The sequence below is a fragment of the Eubalaena glacialis genome, chromosome 11 (assembly GCF_028564815.1).
Source record: "Eubalaena glacialis isolate mEubGla1 chromosome 11, mEubGla1.1.hap2.+ XY, whole genome shotgun sequence".
NCBI classification, from domain to species: domain Eukaryota; kingdom Metazoa; phylum Chordata; class Mammalia; order Artiodactyla; family Balaenidae; genus Eubalaena; species Eubalaena glacialis.
Window position 1 is genome coordinate 11,866,178 of NC_083726.1, and position 18,228 is coordinate 11,884,405.

General features: G+C 51.6%; 2 long non-coding RNA genes and 1 pseudogene across 4 annotated transcripts; 2 read left to right on the forward strand and 1 right to left on the reverse strand.

The window, feature by feature from the left end:
- The first annotated feature begins 5,481 nt into the window (after positions 1 to 5,481).
- On the forward strand, positions 5,482 to 5,690 carry LOC133101393 (serine palmitoyltransferase small subunit A-like; annotated as a pseudogene).
- An 8,873-nt stretch (positions 5,691 to 14,563) lies between these two features.
- LOC133100794 (uncharacterized) lies at positions 14,564 to 17,980 on the reverse strand. Of its 3 annotated transcripts, XR_009702529.1 has the most exons (4): positions 17,920 to 17,980; positions 17,505 to 17,642; positions 16,006 to 16,112; positions 14,564 to 14,798 (listed from the first exon to the last, which is right to left on the reverse strand). It is a non-coding gene; the product is annotated as an uncharacterized LOC133100794 (long non-coding RNA). The 3 variants fall into 3 exon arrangements; XR_009702530.1 differs by lacking the exons at positions 17,505 to 17,642; positions 17,920 to 17,980 and adding an exon at positions 16,929 to 17,026; XR_009702531.1 differs by lacking the exons at positions 17,505 to 17,642; positions 17,920 to 17,980 and adding an exon at positions 16,259 to 16,331.
- Positions 15,443 to 16,119, forward strand: LOC133100795 (uncharacterized). Its single transcript, XR_009702532.1, has 3 exons — positions 15,443 to 15,527; positions 15,695 to 15,901; positions 16,032 to 16,119. It is a non-coding gene; the product is annotated as an uncharacterized LOC133100795 (long non-coding RNA).
- Positions 17,981 to 18,228: the final 248 nt, after the last annotated feature.

Consider the following 18,228-nt stretch of genomic DNA (forward strand, 5'->3'; position numbering starts at 1 on the left):
CAACCCCTCTGCCTCTCCCTTTGCCACTGTGCTGCCCCCAGGGGGGTCATAGGATCCCTGTTCTCATGCCAAGAGTGGGGACTTTGGGCCTCTCTTTCATCTGCCTCCCCAACCCAGTCCCCGGGCAGGAGGCGGAATATTCCTTTGCTTAGGATCTACTGCTAAGGCTGGAATATTCTCTCCAGTCCCAGCATGGCAGCCCCACCCCTTAACCTCAGCCAGCCGGTGTGTGTGGATGCCTCTCTGGGCTGCCTGGTGCTAGGAGTTAGAAGTCAAAGCAGAGGAGGACACAGCCCCCACCCTCAAGAAGCTTACAGCAAGCACATGGATACAATGTAAAGTATAAAAGCCACAGTAGAAACAAGTAACATTTACCTTCATGAAGATAAAGCACAGAATGATTGGAAGCCCTGAAAAGGAGCAAATCTGCAGGGCTGTCAGGTAAAGCACAGAGAGGAGGTGAGGTTCAAGAAGGGTTTTGTTGGGACTTCCCTGGTGGTCCAGTGGGTAAGACTCCGCGTTCCCAATGCAGGGGGCCTGGGTTTGATACCTGGTCAGGGAACTAGATCCTGCATGCATGCCACAACTAAGAGTCCATGTGCCGCAACTAAGAGTCTGCATGCCACAACTAAAGGTCCCACATGCCACAACTAAAAATCCCGCATGCTGCAACGAAGATCCCACGTGCGGCAACGAAGATCCCACGTGCGGCAACTAAGACCCAGAGCAGCCTGAATAAATAAATAAATGGTTTTTTTAGGAGAATTGAATAGGAGTTAGCCAGAGAGGCAAGCAGTAGGAAGAGCATTCCAGGCAGAGGGAACAGCATGTGCAAAGGCACAGAGGTGGGAAAGTACATGATCTACCTGTCCAAGGAGGAAAGCTGGGGGTGCAAGGGGCTGAGTGGGGCCCCACCAAGGGGGATGGAGCCAGGCTTTGGATGGGGTCTTGGAGTCACATAGACCTGGTTCCAATCCTAGCCCTCCCCCTCACTAGCCAAGCCTCAGTTTTCTTCATCTCTGAAATGGGAAGATAGTACATAACCTCCTCATGGTTGAGAGATTGACATGAGATAATAAATGTAATGTTAGAACATAGTGCTGTTACGTGGTAAGCATCATGTTAAAATTTTCTAGGCATGTGCATTAGTGTGCTAGGGCTGCCTAACAAAGTACCACAGACTGGGTAGATTAAAAAACATAAACTTATTTCTCATAGTTCTGGAGGCGGAAAGTCCAAGATCAAGGTGTCAGCAGGGTTGTTTCTCCTGGGGCCTCTCTCCTTGGCTTGCAGACGGCTGCCTTCTCACTGTGTCCTCACAAGGTCTTTCTTCTGTGTGTGCATCCCTCATGTCTGTTTGTGTATCCCAATTTTCTTTTCTTATAAGGCTACCAGTCATATTGGATCAGGTCATTTTAACTTAATTACCTCTGTAAAGGCTGCATCTCCAACTACAGTCACATTCTTTTTTTTTTTTTTCTGTGCTAGAGAAAGTCGCATCCTAAGGTCCTGGGGGTTAGGACCTCAACAGATGAATTTGGGGAGACACAACTCAGCCCATAACAGCCTGTTTTACATAGTTTAACAGTAGTGACTAACACACAGGGGTTCTAGACACTGTTGTAAACACTCCGTGTATTAACTCCTTCAGTGCTCATATAATCCTAGGAGGTAGGTCCTATTATGAGCTCTAGTTTATGGATGAGGAAACTGAAGCACAGAGGGCTTTAGTTACAGCCTCAGGTCACACAGCTGGGAAGGGGGCAGAACCAGGATGTAAACCAGACAATCTGACTCCGGTGTCCCCGCTCTCCTCCCGTACAGCCTTCCCACCACCCCACAGCTGCGGCTCTCTGCATTCCCATGACCACCCTTTAGTGTATCCCCAACCAGGGGACGTCACTCAGCTAGGGTCACACCCTTAACCTTTCCCCCATGGTCCAATATTTAGGTAGTTTCCAGTTAATATTTTTATCCATTATAAATGAGGCCAGAATGAACATGTTTGCACACAGAGCTTATTTCTTCCTTTAAATTTTATTGATGTGGGACTCCCAGGTCAAAGGGAGCATTTTATGGTGGCTGAGAGCTCGGAAGGAGTGTCCCCAGGCCTGAAACCTGAGCTGTAGCCCTCCACCTGCACCTCTCACCTGCTGGTTTACTTTGGGGGAGGGGAGGCCGAGCAGCAAGAATGTCATCAGACCCGACCCACCTCCAGCCACCTTTTAGTCCCTGCCACCTTTGCCTTAGAAAGTTCCCAGCCCTGGAACTTCCCTGGTGGCGCATTGGTTAGGAATCCGCCTGCCATTGCAGGGGACACAGGTTCAATCCCTGGTTTGGGAAGATCCCACATGCCGTGGAGCAACTAAGCCCATGCCCACAACTACTGAGCCTGCGCTCTAGAGCCCGCGAGCCACAACTACTGAGCCCGCGAGCCACAACTGCTGAAGCCCGTGCGCCTAGAGCATGTGCTCCACAACAAGAGAAGCCACTGCAGTGAGAAGCCCGCGAACCGCAACAGAGTAGCCCCTGCTTGCCACAACTAGAGAAAGCCCGCGTGCAGCAATGAAGACCCAGCACAACCAAAAATAATAAATAAATACATTTATTAAAAAGAAAAAGTTCCATGCCCCAAATTCTGACGTTTGTGAGATGCCCCAAGTCCAAAGCAACCTTTTTCTTTTTTTTTCTTTTTTTTTTGGTCACGCTGTGCAGCATGCGGGATCTTAGGTCGCTGGCCAGGGATTGAACCCAGGCCCCCTGCAATGGGAGTGTGCAGTCTGAACCACTGGACTGCCAGGGAAGTCCCCAAAGCAACCATTTCTATCAGGATCTGGTGATGGTCATGGATCTGGGGTAGGACCTAGGAATGTGCATTTTTAAAGCCCTAGTGATTTAGATGCAGAGGATTGTGGACTAGGCTTTGAGAAAACGCAGCTGCAAAGATCACAGCCCTCTCTAAGCCCCTCCTAGTTCACCTCTTTGAGCTGCCTTCCATGCCCACACACTTCCCATGGGGCCAGGCACAAAAGAGGACTCGCCCAAGATGAATGAGTGAAGCAACGGATGAAGTGTGTCACCTACTAGGGAGCTGTTCCATGCCAGGCCCTGTGGCTGGTCTGGTCCTCAGCCTCATCCCACCACCCAGACTCTATTACAAAGGACCCTGTCTCCTCACCTAGGAGGCCTGGCTGGGCTCCAGCACCTCTGCCGCTTCCCATGTGACTTTGGGCACCTCTGTGTTCTTGGGCCACCAAGTACTCCCTCCCCATGAAACAGACGTATTTGTTGCTCTCATGTTATTTCCTGTATTAATCATCACAGGGACCCTGTGATGTTGAACTAAGGGAAGGAATCTACTGAGGCTGGACCAGGAGAGGGAGAGGGAGCCAGAGAGGATGGGAGCCTTGCCTGGGGTCAACCAGCAAGAGGAGAGAATCCAGAGCTGGTTCTGGGTTCCCACTGCCAGTTTCGAGGTTGTTCTTGACTGAGGTTGGCAGGGAGGTTGATGGGGAGAGAGTATTTCTACAGGAGGTGAGGGTAGCAGGAAATAGTCCCCCTGGGGGTGCCTTCTCCCTGCCAAGTCCCCCCCAAAAGGCCTTGCCTTCCATGTCCACATTTGCTGGCCCTGCTGAGTACCACGTGGCCCAGGGGGTAGGGGGCTTCACGGTGGCCACAGGTGGGGGACCAGCTGCCCAGCGGGCCTGGTGTTCGCTCAGCATTTGGCCCTGACCACCCAGCCATAGCCAGGCCAACGTCAGGGCTGCAGGTCTCAGGCCACAAGGGTGGGTGTCTCCTCCTCAGCAAGGGGAAGGAGGGCAGGCTGTGTTGGGCCAGCCCTGGCCCTCCCTGTCCCGGCGCTGGCCCCGGGGCCTCTGGGGAACCAGCAGAGAAGCAGCTGCCCTGGACAGTGGCCCAGGAGGATGAGGCCAGCGGGGCGGGAGCTGGGTCTGCTCGGGCTGTGGCAGCCTGGGAAGATGAGTCTCTTTGCGCACGTGAGGCCCGGGCCGTGCCCTCACTTGCTCAAGAGGGCTTGACCTCTGATGGCTCCTCTCTGGGGGCTGCATTTCCCAGCACTCTGCTGGCCCCAAGTCTAACCTCAGGGCGGGAAGGCCCTCAGAGACCATCTCCCTTTCCCTGGTTAATAGAGGAATCTAGGCCCCAGCGAGGGGAGGGGAGGAAGATGGGGTGGGAGCCAAAGGCCAGCTGGGGAGGGGCCAGGTCAGGAGGTTGCCCTTCAGAGACCCTTCTCCAGCTGGCCAGCCACCAGACTGATGCCACGGGTCCACACGTCCCTCTCCCCCGCCAGCCTGAGAGCCCTGAGGAGCCTCCTTCTCCAGTCACAGGAGTGGCCATGAGTCTGTCAAAGTGAGCTGAACTCCTAGCCCCAAGTCTGCGCCCTTCTCTTCCCCCCGCATCCCGATTGTGCTGTGAGTTCGAATTTTGGAGTGAGTAAGAAAGAGTAAGACGGAGACTGATTTTTTTTAGCGGCCCAGACCCTCTGGACTGGAGGGCATTGTCTCCTCTTCAGGAAACTCACTAAAAAACTTGGGGACAATGACACGGGCCCAGAGGAGGGCGGAGGTGGGGTTCCTCACAGACTAGGGTTTGGAACTTGATCTGGAATGACCAACCATCCTGGTTTGCCTGAGACTTAAGGGGGTCCCCGGGACACAGGACCTTGAGTGCTAAAAGGGGACGAGTCTTGACTCTGCCTGTCACTGTGTAATTTCACCTCTGCATGCCTCAGAGCTTCACCTGGACAAGGGGATCGATAGCTATCCTACACCCCTCCCGGGGTGCCCTGAAGCTCCCTGGGGAGGCTGTGGAGGGAAAGGCAGAAGATGCTACATCCCAGCAGATGCGTGGTCTATTTTTTCAATGTGAGTGGTGGCCATTCCCGTGAGGGACCGCCTCCACCCCTCCCCCCACCACCTGAAATTCACTCATTCACCACCGAGAACAAAAAATCAGCACCTGTGCCAGGCGCAGGATATGCACGGCGGAGAAAGAAGAGCCCGGCTCTCGTGGAACTCGGAGCACGAGCGTGGCTGAACACAGTCAGATGAATTTGTTCAATACACTGTCTTGAGCGTTGTACAGACATTAACTCATTGGACCCTCACAATAACATAGTGAGGTGAGCATTAATTTATCCTCATTTTGCAGCTGAAGAAGTTGAAGCTCAGAAAGATTAAGTAATCAGTAGAGAAGTCAGAGGGAGGACATTAAGAGGTACCTTTTTGAAGGATGAGCATATGTCTGAGTGTGTGCAAAGGAAGGGTTTTCTTGGAGGGAAGCATGGAACAGCATGATGCCTCCAGGGAAATGCATTGACATAAGACAGATTAACAGGAGAAAAACAAACAAAAGTTTAGTAACATGTATACCTTCTGTATATGTGGGAGATTCCCAAGAAACTGAGTAACTCTTCTGGCTGGACAGACTGACGATTGGCTGCAACACGGGAGGTGCGTGGCAGGGATGGCGCTGGTGCGGGCCTGGAAGCAGATGTCCTGGTTCTACTACCAGTAGCTGCCGGTCATGGCACTCTACATGCTGGAGCCCTGGGAGCGGACTGTATTCAATTCCATGCTGGTTTCCATGTGGGGATGGCACTATACACGGGATACGTCTTCACGCCTCAGCACGTCATGGCGATACTGCACTACTTTGAAATTGTACAGTGACCAAGATGTGACCGAAACCAAGAGGTTCCTTAGAGAAGAGCCACCATCTGAAATTGGAATGAGACTTCGTCAGATGTCATAAGAAACTCTACTAGATGTCAACATAACCAACCCTATGAATATAAAGACTAAGATTCTTGAGTAGAACGGGAAAACACTCGTGTGTGTGTTGTGTTCTTTATTTTTCATTTTAAAAGAGGCTCTTGTATAGTAGTTTTTGTCTATTTTAACATTGTAATCATTTGCACTTTGATATCAGTATTTTCTTAACCTTTGTGACTGTTTCAATATTACCCAGTGAAAGCTTTTCTTAATGTAACTTTGAGTACATTTTAATTGCCTTCTATTTCTAAAACTCAAACTCATTTGTTGGGCTTTACCATTCTTGCTGTTGTACGGCATATACATCTGCCTGGTTATATTTCTACTCTTGACCAAAGTCTTGTAAGAAAAGATTCAAGATTAGGGGCAAGGGGCTGGGGAGAGAGAATATTTTATTGAGAACTATTTACAAAAGACGTATGTGTAAGCTTGAACTCAGGATTACAGTTTTAGCTATCTGGACTCTACTCTTAACAGCTTTTGCTTTAAAACTCTTAAAGTGTTTCTTAACAATGAAAAAGAAAGATCTTGCTAAAGTTAAAATAAGGAACATTTCACCTTTTAAATATTTAATTCTTTTGTGGGCTCATTTCCAGAAAACTTTGGTGATGGTTCTTGTGAAAAATGGTGGTTAAGTAGCATTATTACGTAATGCTTATACACTGTAGAGTTTTTAATAGAAGGTAAATCAGTTTCCTCTGAGGGCCATTAGTAACAATGTACTTCCTTAAATTTAGTTTCATGATTGTAATGGGTGCTGCAAATGCATTTGCACATTGCAGTATGATGAGATGAATTGTTAAAAACCGTAGCAAAAAGAAATGTAAACTTGGTTAAAATCCCCTTACTCTCTGTATTGTTTTTTTTTTTTTAAGATTTTTATTCCTTAAATGTAAAATGACTACCTAATTTTTTGATGTAAACTCATTAAATTAAAAAAAAAATGTTGGGGCTGAGAGTCAGTTATGGGAGGTGACCATGAAAAGCACAGTAAAGGTGGGTAAGGTTGTTATGCAGATTTAAGTCCTTACCTTCTCCTTGGATAAGAGTTTCTAGAGATTAAGAGCCATCCTACTCTCCCTGGTACAGAGAGGGAGACACCCTTACAAATAGAGATTTCCCTTATAAATGTAAATGTTTCTTCCAAAAAGGTAACTTACACTAAGTTTTCAGAGCTTCTCTCATGTTTCATACACCAAAGAGGTGTATTTTGGGGTGGTATATATATATATATTTTTTTAAATTATTTATTTATTTATTTATGGCTGTGTTGGGTCTTCGTTTCTGTGCGAGGGCTTTCTCTAGTTGCGGCGAGCGGGGGCCACTCTTCGTCGCGGTGCGCGGGCCTCTCATTATCGCAGCCTCTCTTGTTGCAGAGCACAGGCTCCAGATGCGCAGGCTCAGTAATTGTGGCTCACGGGCCTAGTTGCTCCGCGGCATGCGGGATCTTCCCAGACCAGGGCTCGAACCCGTGTCCTCTACATTGGCAGGCAGATTCTCAACCACTGCGCCACCAGGGAAGCCCCCAGGGTGGTATATTTTGCTCCCCTTTCAACACAGCCTGTGGGCACTTGGGAGTCTGTGAATGGCTGTAAGGAGTGGAGGTCCCAGAAGAGCAATTGGACAGATTAGGGTGGTAAAATGATCTGGGCAGTGAGGAGGATGTGGAGGGAGAAGACAGGAGGTCGGGTAACCAGCGGGCTGACTGATGCTGGACACTTCCTCTTAGGTTTAGGAGGCTTGTCCCACCAAGAAGGGCTCAGTCAACCAAACACTTCCGATGCATCAATGGCTAATGTTTAGCCAGGCCCTAGGCTGAGCCTGGGGTTACAGAGACTTCCTTAGTGCGAGTTAGGAAAGGCATCCACTTGGGACAGACCCGGCCGGGAAGGCGCACCTTCTGACTCTAAGACCCGGTGAGTGAGCGCTCTAAGATGCGGTCACTAAAGCTACCCCCGTCGCCCCCCAGGTACCCCAGTAAGGACCTGCGACCGCGTTGAGGTGAAGAAGCCCGCCCACAATCACAAAGGGAGTCAGTCAAGTTCAGCCCGTGTGAGACGGGGCCGGCGCGGGTCTCAGCCTGGAGACGGGCGCGGGGGCAGTCCCGAAAGGGACTCTGGGCACCAGGGGGCATCACTGCATGGGCCCACCCTTGCAGAAAAATTTCCCGCAGAGGTTCTTTTGGCTTAGGGGCGGGGCCCGCAGGGTAGGACGCCCCGCCCCGCCCGCACCGGCCCCACCCCGCCCGCGCCGCGCCTGCCCATATAAGGTGAGCGCGGGCCGAGCTCCCCGTTGAAGCAGCTGTCGTCACCTGCGTTCGTCTGCCGGCTTCTCGTTGCAGCCCGCCCGCCGGGGGCAACCTTCCAAGGCCGCACCCCTCAGCGCCTTCCTGCCGGGAAGCGTCGCCCCGCCTCGCCTCGCCTTGCCGCCGGGGGCGGCTGCCCTGGGGCGTCGGCTCCCTCTGGGGCACGCACGACCCGCGGCCACACCCGGCCCAGTCCCGGGTCCCGAGCACCTGCACCGGCTCCGTCCCGCTCGCCGGAGCCTTGGACCCGCGGAGCGAGTGGGCAGGAGTGGTTGAGGCAGAAAGTTGGGGAAGCGGGTAGTGCTGGGCTACCCGAAAGCCCGTGTGGGGTGGGAGGAAAATCAGCCTCCTTTCAAGGACGGCCCAGCCCACCGGGCGCCTGCTGAGTGCCTGGCATCGAACTCAACTTTTAAAAAGTCGGTGGCCTCCGCCAATTTGCATGGTATGGCTCAGTAAGAGCCAACACTCAAGAACCACACGACTTGGGTTCGAATATAGCTACATTGCTTACTGGCTTCGCGTCCCCGAGGGTCGCAGGTAACCCGAACCCCGGGTGCCCGTGACTCTGAGTTCAGCCTTAGCCCTTGGACTTGTTTGCCAGTGTTAGGGAGCATGGGTGCAGTTTTTAAAAACAACGAGGTGCTTCTTTTTCACGTTGCAGTAAATCCTGGTTAGCGTCAAGGAGAGTGTCTTTTGCCAGATTTCTCTAACACTTTAGCAATCTCTCTTTTTAGCAAAGGAAAGACAGGTCTCAGACTGGGAGCCTTGGGCAAGAGATAGGAGCTAGGTAAATTTAAACACGACTTGTGTGTGTGTATGTATGTGTGTGTGTGATGATGATTTAAGAGTTTCCATCGAGAGTTTAGAATGACTATGGTACTTGGCTTTCCATATATACATGGTGGTGACATATTTGCTTAATGTTTTCAGTATGAAAATGTTCACACATACAGGGGCATAGAGAATAATAGTACAATAATCCTTCATACATTCGTCTAATGTTCACTTTAAAAATACATGCATGTGGTCTTCCCTGGTGGCTCAGTGGTTAAGAATCCGCCTGCCAATGCAGGGGACACGGGTTTGAGCCCTGGTCCGGGAAGATCCCATATGCCGCGGAGCAACTAAGCCCGTGCGCCACAACTACTGAGCCTGCGCTCTAGAGCCCGCAGGCCACAACTACTGAAGCCCGCGCACCTAGAGCCGGTGCTCCGCAATAAGAGAAGCCACTGCAATGAGAAGCCCACGCACCACAAGGAAGAGTAGCTCCCGCTCCGCTCGCCCCAGCTAGAGAAAGCCCATGTGCAGCAACGAAGACCCAACGCAGCCAAAAAAATAATTAATTAATTAAATTTAAAAAAATACATGCATGTGTTAAAATGTGAGCTGACTTTTTAAAAGAGAAAAATAAGATGAAAGTATAAAGAGTGCAGAGGCAAAACTGAGCGTGCTAACTGCCTGAGGTTTGACCTGGACCGCCTGCCGCTGCGCTTAGCCTGGCGGAGTGGAGGAGGCCTTCTCCTGCCCATGTGCAGCGGGAGGAGGGGAGGCGTGAGCCGCTGACCCCCCCAGGGAGCCCAGATTGGCCTTGGCCTTGGCTACGCACGCCTGCAGCATGCAAATTCCTCTGCGCCAGAGCGCGCCACTTGGCTGCCTCTAGACTCAAGTCACCCCGCCTGGGTTATTTCTGCATTCGCTTTCTTGCCTGCCCACCTGGGTCCCAGGAACCCATTCCACACACTGGGGCCAGAGGAATTTTCTTTTTTCTTCCTTTTCTTTTCTTTTTTTTTTTAGTATTTATTTCTTTATTTGGCAGTGCCGGGTCTTAGTTGCAGCCTGCGGGCTCTTTTTGAGTTGCGGCAGTGAGGGCACTTAGTTGCAGCATGCATGCGGGATCTAGCTCCCGGCCAGGGGCCCCTGCATTGGGAGCACAGAGTCTTAACCACTGGACCACCATGGAAGTCCCCAGAGGAATTTTCTAAACCCTGAATCTTACTACCTGTCTCCGTTATAAACCCCTCCACGGGGCTCCCTTGTGCCTGCAGGAAAAAGACCCAGCCCTTAGCAGGGCAGCCTTCCCGTGGTCTGGGGCCCACAGACCCCTCAGCCCCTTTTCCTACCACTTCCTCTCAGGTCAACCTGAACCATTTGCAGCTTCCCGAATGTTCATTCCGCAAATATTTAATTCGCTAGGACGCAGCACCAGAAGTGGTGCTCAGCAGTGGTGAGCAGGGCAGCGAGGTAGCGGCCAAGCCCCCTCTCCTGGAGCGTACGGTCTAGTGGAGGAGGTAAATAAATCAGTGTTTAAAAAATTATTTTAAAATGTCAGGTGCTATGAAGAACCCACAAAGTAGCAGGAGAGTTTTTGCCTTTTGCCTGGAAGACCCCCATCCCACCCTGACCTGCTTTAGTCCTTTCCCCGGTGGCTCTTGTCATCCTCTTAGAGGCTGGTACATAGTTATCAGCTCCATGGGGTCCCTTTGCATGTGTCTTTACTGGGGCTGTTATCACACTGGGACGGTGACTGACATGCCTGTCTCTCACATTGGACCATGAATTCCTCAAGGAAAGTCGCCTTACTCTGGTTGGTCTAGTGTCCCCAGTAGCTTGTAGGGTGCATGGCGCTTAGTAGGTGCACAGCAATTGTTGGATGACTATTAAAAGCAGTAAACCTTTGCACCAGGACCCCCAGACCCAGAGCAATTCAACCTTCAGTCAATATACACTCACTTATTTTAAAGGAAACATTTCATTCATTCATTAAATCAGAGTGTGCTAAGCTCTCCTCCCCGCCCTCCGCTCCCCCTCCCCAATATGGACCAGTTGATTTACAGAGGGTGAGTGCTGTGCTGGGGCAAATCCTGGGGCTGCCAACAATGAAGGGGTTATCCTGCCCGGTGGAGTGTCATGTGAATTGTGAACAGGGCCTCCTCGGGTGAAGGAAGGATTGGGCGTCAGGCTGACAGAAAGGGGAATTTGAAGGAGGGAAAGAGGTGTGAATGAATGCAGCTGCTGGGGTGGGGTCCCCAGTGGGGTGTGTCCAGAACATGAGCTCTCCTGGGTGAGCCAGGAGCTGAGGCAGGTAGGTTGGGGCCAGATGGGAAGGGCCTTGCATGCCAGCTCACTTTCTCTTGCTGGTGAGCAAAGGGTTAGACATGGAACCTAAGGCAGTGGCTTTTCAAGGTTTCTTGGCTGTGACCAGGAGTAAGATGTACATTACATCACAACCTGGCACAACACCCAAAACTGAAACAAGAGTCTCATGAGACAATTTACTCTTACTCTGATATTTTCTCTTCTATTTTGTTATCGGTGTGATCATTATTATTATTAAATTCCAAGTGCGGGGACTTCCCTGGTGGTCCATTGGTTAAGAATCCGCCTTCCAATGCAGGGGACATGGGTTCGATCCCTGGTCGGAGAACTAAGATCCCACATGCCGCGGAGCACCTAAGCCCACACATCCCAACTACTGAGCCCGCGTGCTCTGGAGCCTGCGCACCACAACTAGAGAGAAGCCCGCATGCCGAGAAGCCCACGCACTGCAACTAGAGAAGCCCGCGTGCCGCAGCGAAGGATCCCTCATGCTGCAACGAAGATCCCACATGCCGCAACTAGGACCCAACACAGCCAAATAAATTAAAAAAAAAAAAAAATCTGAGTGTTACTCACTAAATTAATTTCAAGATCCACCAGTGGGTCACAACCTGCAGTTTGAAAAACATTGATCCAAGAGTTCTTCTCCAGCCTCAAACCTAAGGGTCTGTGCTGTGAGGCTCCTGATTCATAAAGAATTTTAACTTTTAGGATCCTGAGAGGTGGCCCTTCGCTTCACAGATACTTTAACTAGTAAAGCAGCCTAAGAGGGTGGGGCAGGTCCACCAGCCTCCTCCGTATCCGTGTGCCCATCCCCCATCACCAGGACCCCATGGCGGCAGGATGCTCCCAGATGGAGCTCCCAGGTGGGTCTGAGATCCAAACAAGAGCAGAGGAGAGCAGCCTCGGGACATTTCCCCCTGCTTTCCCCCTCCCCAGCCCCCCAGCTCCCCCACCTTTGCTCTGAGAAGTCCCTACCTGGCATCCAATTCCCTTGCCAGGCTGGCTTTGAATGCCATGGGTCCTGGAATGCTGGGGTAGGATAAGGAGAAGTGGGTGGTTGAGGCCACAGCTGGGCTTTGACCTCTGTGCCATCACCAGGGGCCAGCTCTCCCCTGTGCTCTTGCCTGTGCCAACCCCCACAGGCTGGCACTTTGGCTTAGCAGAAGGTGACTATAGGGGCCACAGTCCCTCCACCCATCCAAGCCTCTGTCCAAATTCCTCTTCCATCTGCCCTCGTACACTGTCGGTGGGAATGTAAATTGGTGAGCCACTGTGGAAAACCGTGTGGAGGTTTCTCAGAAAACCAGAAATAGAACTACCGTATGACCCAGCAATTCTATTTCTGGGTATATATCCCAAAAAACCAAAAACACAAATTCAAAAAGATACCTGCACCCCAATATGTTCATAGCAGCTTTATTTACAATTGCCAAGAAATGGAAGCAACCTAAGTGTCCATCAACAGATGAATGGATAAAGAAGTTGTGGTATATATATGCAATGGAATACTACTCAGCTGTAAAAAGAAATGAAATCTTTCCATTTGCAGCAACATGGATGGACTTGGAGGGCATTATGCTAAGTGAAATAAGTCAGACAGGGAAAGACCAATACTGTATGATATCACTCATATGTGAAATCTAAAAAAATACAACAACCTAGTGAATATAACAAAAAAGAAGCAGACTCACAGATATAGAGAACAAACTAGTGGTTACCAGTGGGGAGAGGGAAGCGGGAGGGGCGAGATGGGGTGGGGGATTAAGAGATACAAACTGTTAGGTATAAAATAAGCTACAAAGGATATATTGTACAACACAGGGAATATAGCCAATATGTCATAATAATTATAAATGGAGTATAACCTTTGAAAATTGTGAATCACTATGCTGTATACCTATAACATATAATATTGTACATCAACTATACTTCAATTAAAAAAAAAATTCCTCTTCCATCTGGGATCTCTGAGGCCTCTGGAGAGATGGAGGAAAGCTGGGCTGGAGGTGACTGCAACTCATCATCCTTGGCTCTCAGAACACTGGAGCTAGAGGGGACCTTGGAAATGGAGCCCAACTCCCTGGTCTGATCGATGTGGAAATGGAGGCCCAGAGAGGGGAGGGAACTCACCCAAGATTATGTGGGAGTTTTAGTCTCAGAGTGAGTCTGGAGACTCAGGCCCCTGGCTCCTAATCCAGTTCTCTTTCTTTTCATTGTTCCATCTTGGCGGAAAGGGGGAGGGGCTTGGAGAAATGTCCTGTCTGGGAGAAGCTGGGTTGTGTGCTCGCCAGAACCCCAACCTGGGGGACCTGTGTCCTGGCTGCACTCGGCCACCCTCTTTCTGTGGACCCTGCTGGAGACACTGCCCACTCTGGGCTGCGGAACGAGGGGGCGGGACCAGGTGAGTCCTGTAACCCATCAGCTCTGAGCCTGAGCTGCCCTGCCCTTTCCTCTTGTGTGTGTGTGTGTGGGGGGGCCCTCCCTCACCCCAAGATAAGAGGAGACCCCTCTGCCTCCTCTCCCCCGCCACATTCGAGCCTGAGCCACCTGGAGGAGTGACAGGGGAGGATAAAGCCTGTGGGAACCTGTTTTACCCAGGAACTTGCTGCTTTCCTGGGGGCCTCAGGATTTGGGTGGTGGCTTCTAGTTCTTTTTTTCTGGAGACACCAGTGTCTGAAATCCAGGCAGAGGGGCCCTCCCTGAGTCTTCCCGGCCCTCGTCACAGGCTTTGCCTTCTCAGTTCACTTACCTTTTCCATGTAGGTGTCTTGTCTCCAATGGGACCCACAGCTTCTTGGGGCTTTGAGACCCTTCTGTGGGTTTGAGACCCTGTGCCTGCAATCGGGGGATCTTACAGCGGGGAGGGATTGGAGCCTCTCCCCAGGAGAGGCGGGGCGAATCCTGGATAAGATCTGGGGCTTTCGATGAAAAGGACCTGGGTTTGAGCCCAGCCCCCTGCTGGCCTGCTGGGTGGCCTTGAGGAAAGCAGATTTAACCTCCCTGTGCTCAGAGCCCTCATCTGTGGATTGAGGCTAGTCGTTACCACTTTGAAGAGTAAATGAAGGGATACAGGTAACACTCTCAGTGCTGTGCTGGCACGTGGCAGGCAGGCGCTAATTGTGCTGCACGGAAGAAGGGGTATTTATCTGGTGTGACCCCACGTGGTGTACACCCTGGAGAGGGGAGAAGCCTCAACTGTGCTGAGTGCATCTCCCAGTTATCCTCACAGAGACCCTGTGAGATAAATGTGTTCATCGCCTCATTTCACAGACACAGAGGCTCAGAGAGGGAAGGGACTTGCCTAAAGGCCACAGCCAGAAGGGAGAGAATCTAACCCATGGCTCACTGCCTAAGGGGCTCTCGACCCTCCCTCCCATTCCCCAACGGATGCAATGACATTCCCACCAAATGGACCCCCAGTCTCTGTGTCATAGTCAGCGCCACCCGTGATACCAGTACACCACAGGCTGGGGGGCTTAAACAGCAGACATTTATTCCTCGCAGATCTGGAGCCTGGACGTCCAAGATCAGGGTAGCAGCATGGGCAGGTTCTCGGTGAAGGCCCTCTTCCTGGTTCACAGACAGCTGTCTTCTCGTTGTATCCTCGCAAAGTGGAGAGAGAGAAGGTTAGCTCTCTCCCTCTTCTTTGAAGGGCACTAATCTCATCATGGGGGTGTCCCTCCCAAAGGCCCCACCTCCAATCCCATTAGGGCTTCAACATAGGAATTTGAGGAGTCACAAACATTCAGTCCACTATACCCTCTTTTCTCAAGTCCCACCCGACTAGAGAGCTTCTCCAAAGTTGAACAGTTCTGATTACTGGCTGACTCCTCCTTCTAGAGAGACTGTATAATATTGATTGGGGTTCTTCGGTTTCAAGCCACAGAAACGAACTCTGAATAACTGAGCAGAAAAAAATGGGGGTGGCAGTGTTTATTGGAGCACAACCAGCCTGGCTGCTGGAATGCAGGGAGGATCAGATGCCTGAACCTCCCCAGGATGCTTCTTTTCCTGGTGGTTTCTGTACCTTTGGCTGTTGGTTCTGAAAGAGATGACTTTAAGGTTAGGAGTGTCTGAGCTCCATCTCAGGAGTCCCACAGAAGTGGACTCTACCACTTCCTCTTCCATGGCTGAGTTTGGGGACCACCTCTCCAGTCTCTCTCCCGAGTGCCTCTCATCAAGGTTCAGATTCCGGGAACTAAAGTTGGGTTGCCGGGTTTAGTCACAGGCCTGCCCCAGGACCTTGTGATTGGCAGTCCTGCCATAACCAAATGGAATGAGGGGGAAGGGTGGATCTCCAAAGGAAAGGATTGCTGTGATCAGAACAAGAAGGTAAGAGACGCCGGGGAGGCAAATCAGAAGCTTTCCAGCCAGGAATTCTACCTATTGGCCCTAGACCTGGCCTCCCTGAAAATAAATTTCTTTCCCTACTTTCTCTCTCCTTTCTGACCTCTTTCCCTCTTCCCTCAAATATTTATTGAGTGCTTGCTCTGTTTCAGGCGCACTGCTGGGCCCTGGGCATAAAAAGATGAATCAAACTCAGGGGAACTCATCCAATCCAGATCAGCATACGCTACTGCTCAGCCATGGCAAGGCCAAGGCAGACATTGCCAGTCAACTACAGAGCAATTTCCCTGGGAGCCTGGGCTTGGCCTCAAGATCCTGCTCAGCACAGAGCTCCAGGCAGCCAGTGCTCATCAGTTGGGGTTGGTTCAAAATATGGAAACTCTTTGCTGTGCCCAGCCAAAAACATTCCTCTTTCCCATAATGTTTCTGACATTTAAAAACAGTAGAATTCCCCTAGGCTCACCACCAGGGTCATTTCTTCTCCTTAAGGACAATGGCGTTGGTGCCTTCAACTCCTGACTCTGGTCGGCTGTCGAGTCAACGTCGTGGTTGGGAGCCTGAGCACAGTTCCTGCGGACAGAAGGACTGCATTTGAGTCCCATACCTACCACTGCATCCTTCTGAGCACCCCTGGGTTTTGGATGAATCGTCTATGACTCCTGTAAGAAATTACCACACGCTTAGCAGCTTAAAATAAGACAAATGTATTATCTTACAATTAATTCTGGAGGTCAGAAGTCCAAAATGACTCTTATGGGGCTGATATCAAGGTGTCAGCAGGGTTGTATTCTTTCTCTCCAGGTAAGAATCCGTTTCCTTGCCTTTTCTGGCTTCCAGAAGCTGTACACACTACTTGGCTGATAGCCCCACCCACCATCTTCAAATCACATGGCTCCAACCTCTGCTTGCTTTCTGACTCTCTAACTGCTACGGTCTTCTTTAGCAGTGGTTTCTTTGTCTTTAAACGGGATAATAAAGCCTGCGGCTTCTGGGCTTGTGTGAGGCTCGGGTGGGATTAGGTACACGAGAGCATTTTGCAAGTTGTAAAAGGTGGTCCAGATGTAAGAGCTCGTCCTCATCATTTTCCCAGGAGCCATCTGCAAAGGGCTCCCTGTGAATCTCGGGGATGTGTCACTGAGGTGATGTACTAGCGAGCGCTCCATAGACGGTCAGTGTCCTATAGACCCAGCAACACTCCAGGTGCGCAGGGGTCGCGTTATCCGAGGCTGCAGGTGGGCCTCAGGGTCTGCATCAGGACCGGGACGTCTGACCCCTGGCCCGGCGCGTCTGCTGCCCCCCAACCTGCCCCCACCACTTCGGGAGTAACCTGAGCAAGTTGCCCTCCATCTGCCCCCAGGCCTGATGCGGGTCATCGTCAAATCTTACTGCTAGGAGGGCTTTAGAGGTCGGCTGATCCTGTGGTTTTTCTTTTTCTTTTTTCTGCGTTTTTTCAATGTATGTATCAGCAGCAAACTGTTTCTCCAAAGGACACCCTACCTGGAAACCCAATAGATGGGACATGTGAGTGTGGAAGCTCTGAGGCCCCTGCCGACCTCTCCAGCCTCCTGTCTCCTTGGGCCCCCACCCCAGACCCACCAACCAGAGGCCTCACAGCCTTGGGAGGTAGAGCTTGTTTACCTTGCTCCCCTTCCAGACCTTTCCTTCTCCTCTCTCCCCTGAGGCAATGTGCCTAGTGCTTAAAAGTGGGGACTCTGAAGTCCCAGGACTGGCCCCTGCACTTACCTGCTGTGTGCCCTTGGACAAGTTACTTACCCTCTCTGGGCTTCATCCCTCTCATCCGAGCTATGGGTATGTGATGATAGTCCAATGGTAGGGTTTTACGAGGAGGAAATGCAAGTCCACACAGCTGGCCTGCAGCCGCTCCTGACCCCCAGGGCACACTCCCCAAGCTCACTATTGACACAGGTGCGGCCCCTCACATACACCCCAGGTCTCACTCACCTGCCCTGCTCTTGTTTACCCATCAATAAATTCATCTGGGGCACCTCCTCAGTGCCAGGCTGGGCGGGGTCTCACTGGGAGACCTGCAGAAATCAGGCAGGGCCCTCCTCCGGGCAGCTCTGAAGACAGGAGCTCAGCCTGCGGGGTGGGAAGCCCCAGGAATTTGTTCTCTAACATTCTAGGGCTCCCTGGGGCCTGAAGGGGTCAGGCCGCAGCCTGCCAGCCCCCAGGTGGCCCTGCACAGACTCGAGTGGCTGTGTGACAGCACAGCCAGTGGGCGCTGGCAGCCAAAGGAGCTGGAGAGCCTGGGAGGGGTGTCAGGGTTCAGACTTAATTTTGCATCTCAGGCTCTGCCCCTGGGCTGAGCAAGAATGGCCTCTGGCCCCTTGACTTGGGAATGCAGAGAATTTCTTACCACCACTAAGAAGGAAGGGGCCAGGCCTCCCGAGCTCTAGAAGGATCCAGTTGTTTGCTAAAACCACAGCCTAGGAGAGGTCGGGGAAAGCGAGGTCTGGGGTGTGGGCGGCAGAGATCCTGGCTCTGATTACCCTGTGGGGGAGGAGAGGTCTGTCCCTAAAAAGGAAATTGATCCACAGAGTGGATGGATGGAGGGCAGGCAGGAAGGGAACTGTCCCTCCCACAGTGGCTCCAGCTCCGGCTCCTGGGGGTGGGGAGGGCTGGTCCTGCCCCCTCTAGGCACCTCACCTCGCAGTCCAGGGCCCTT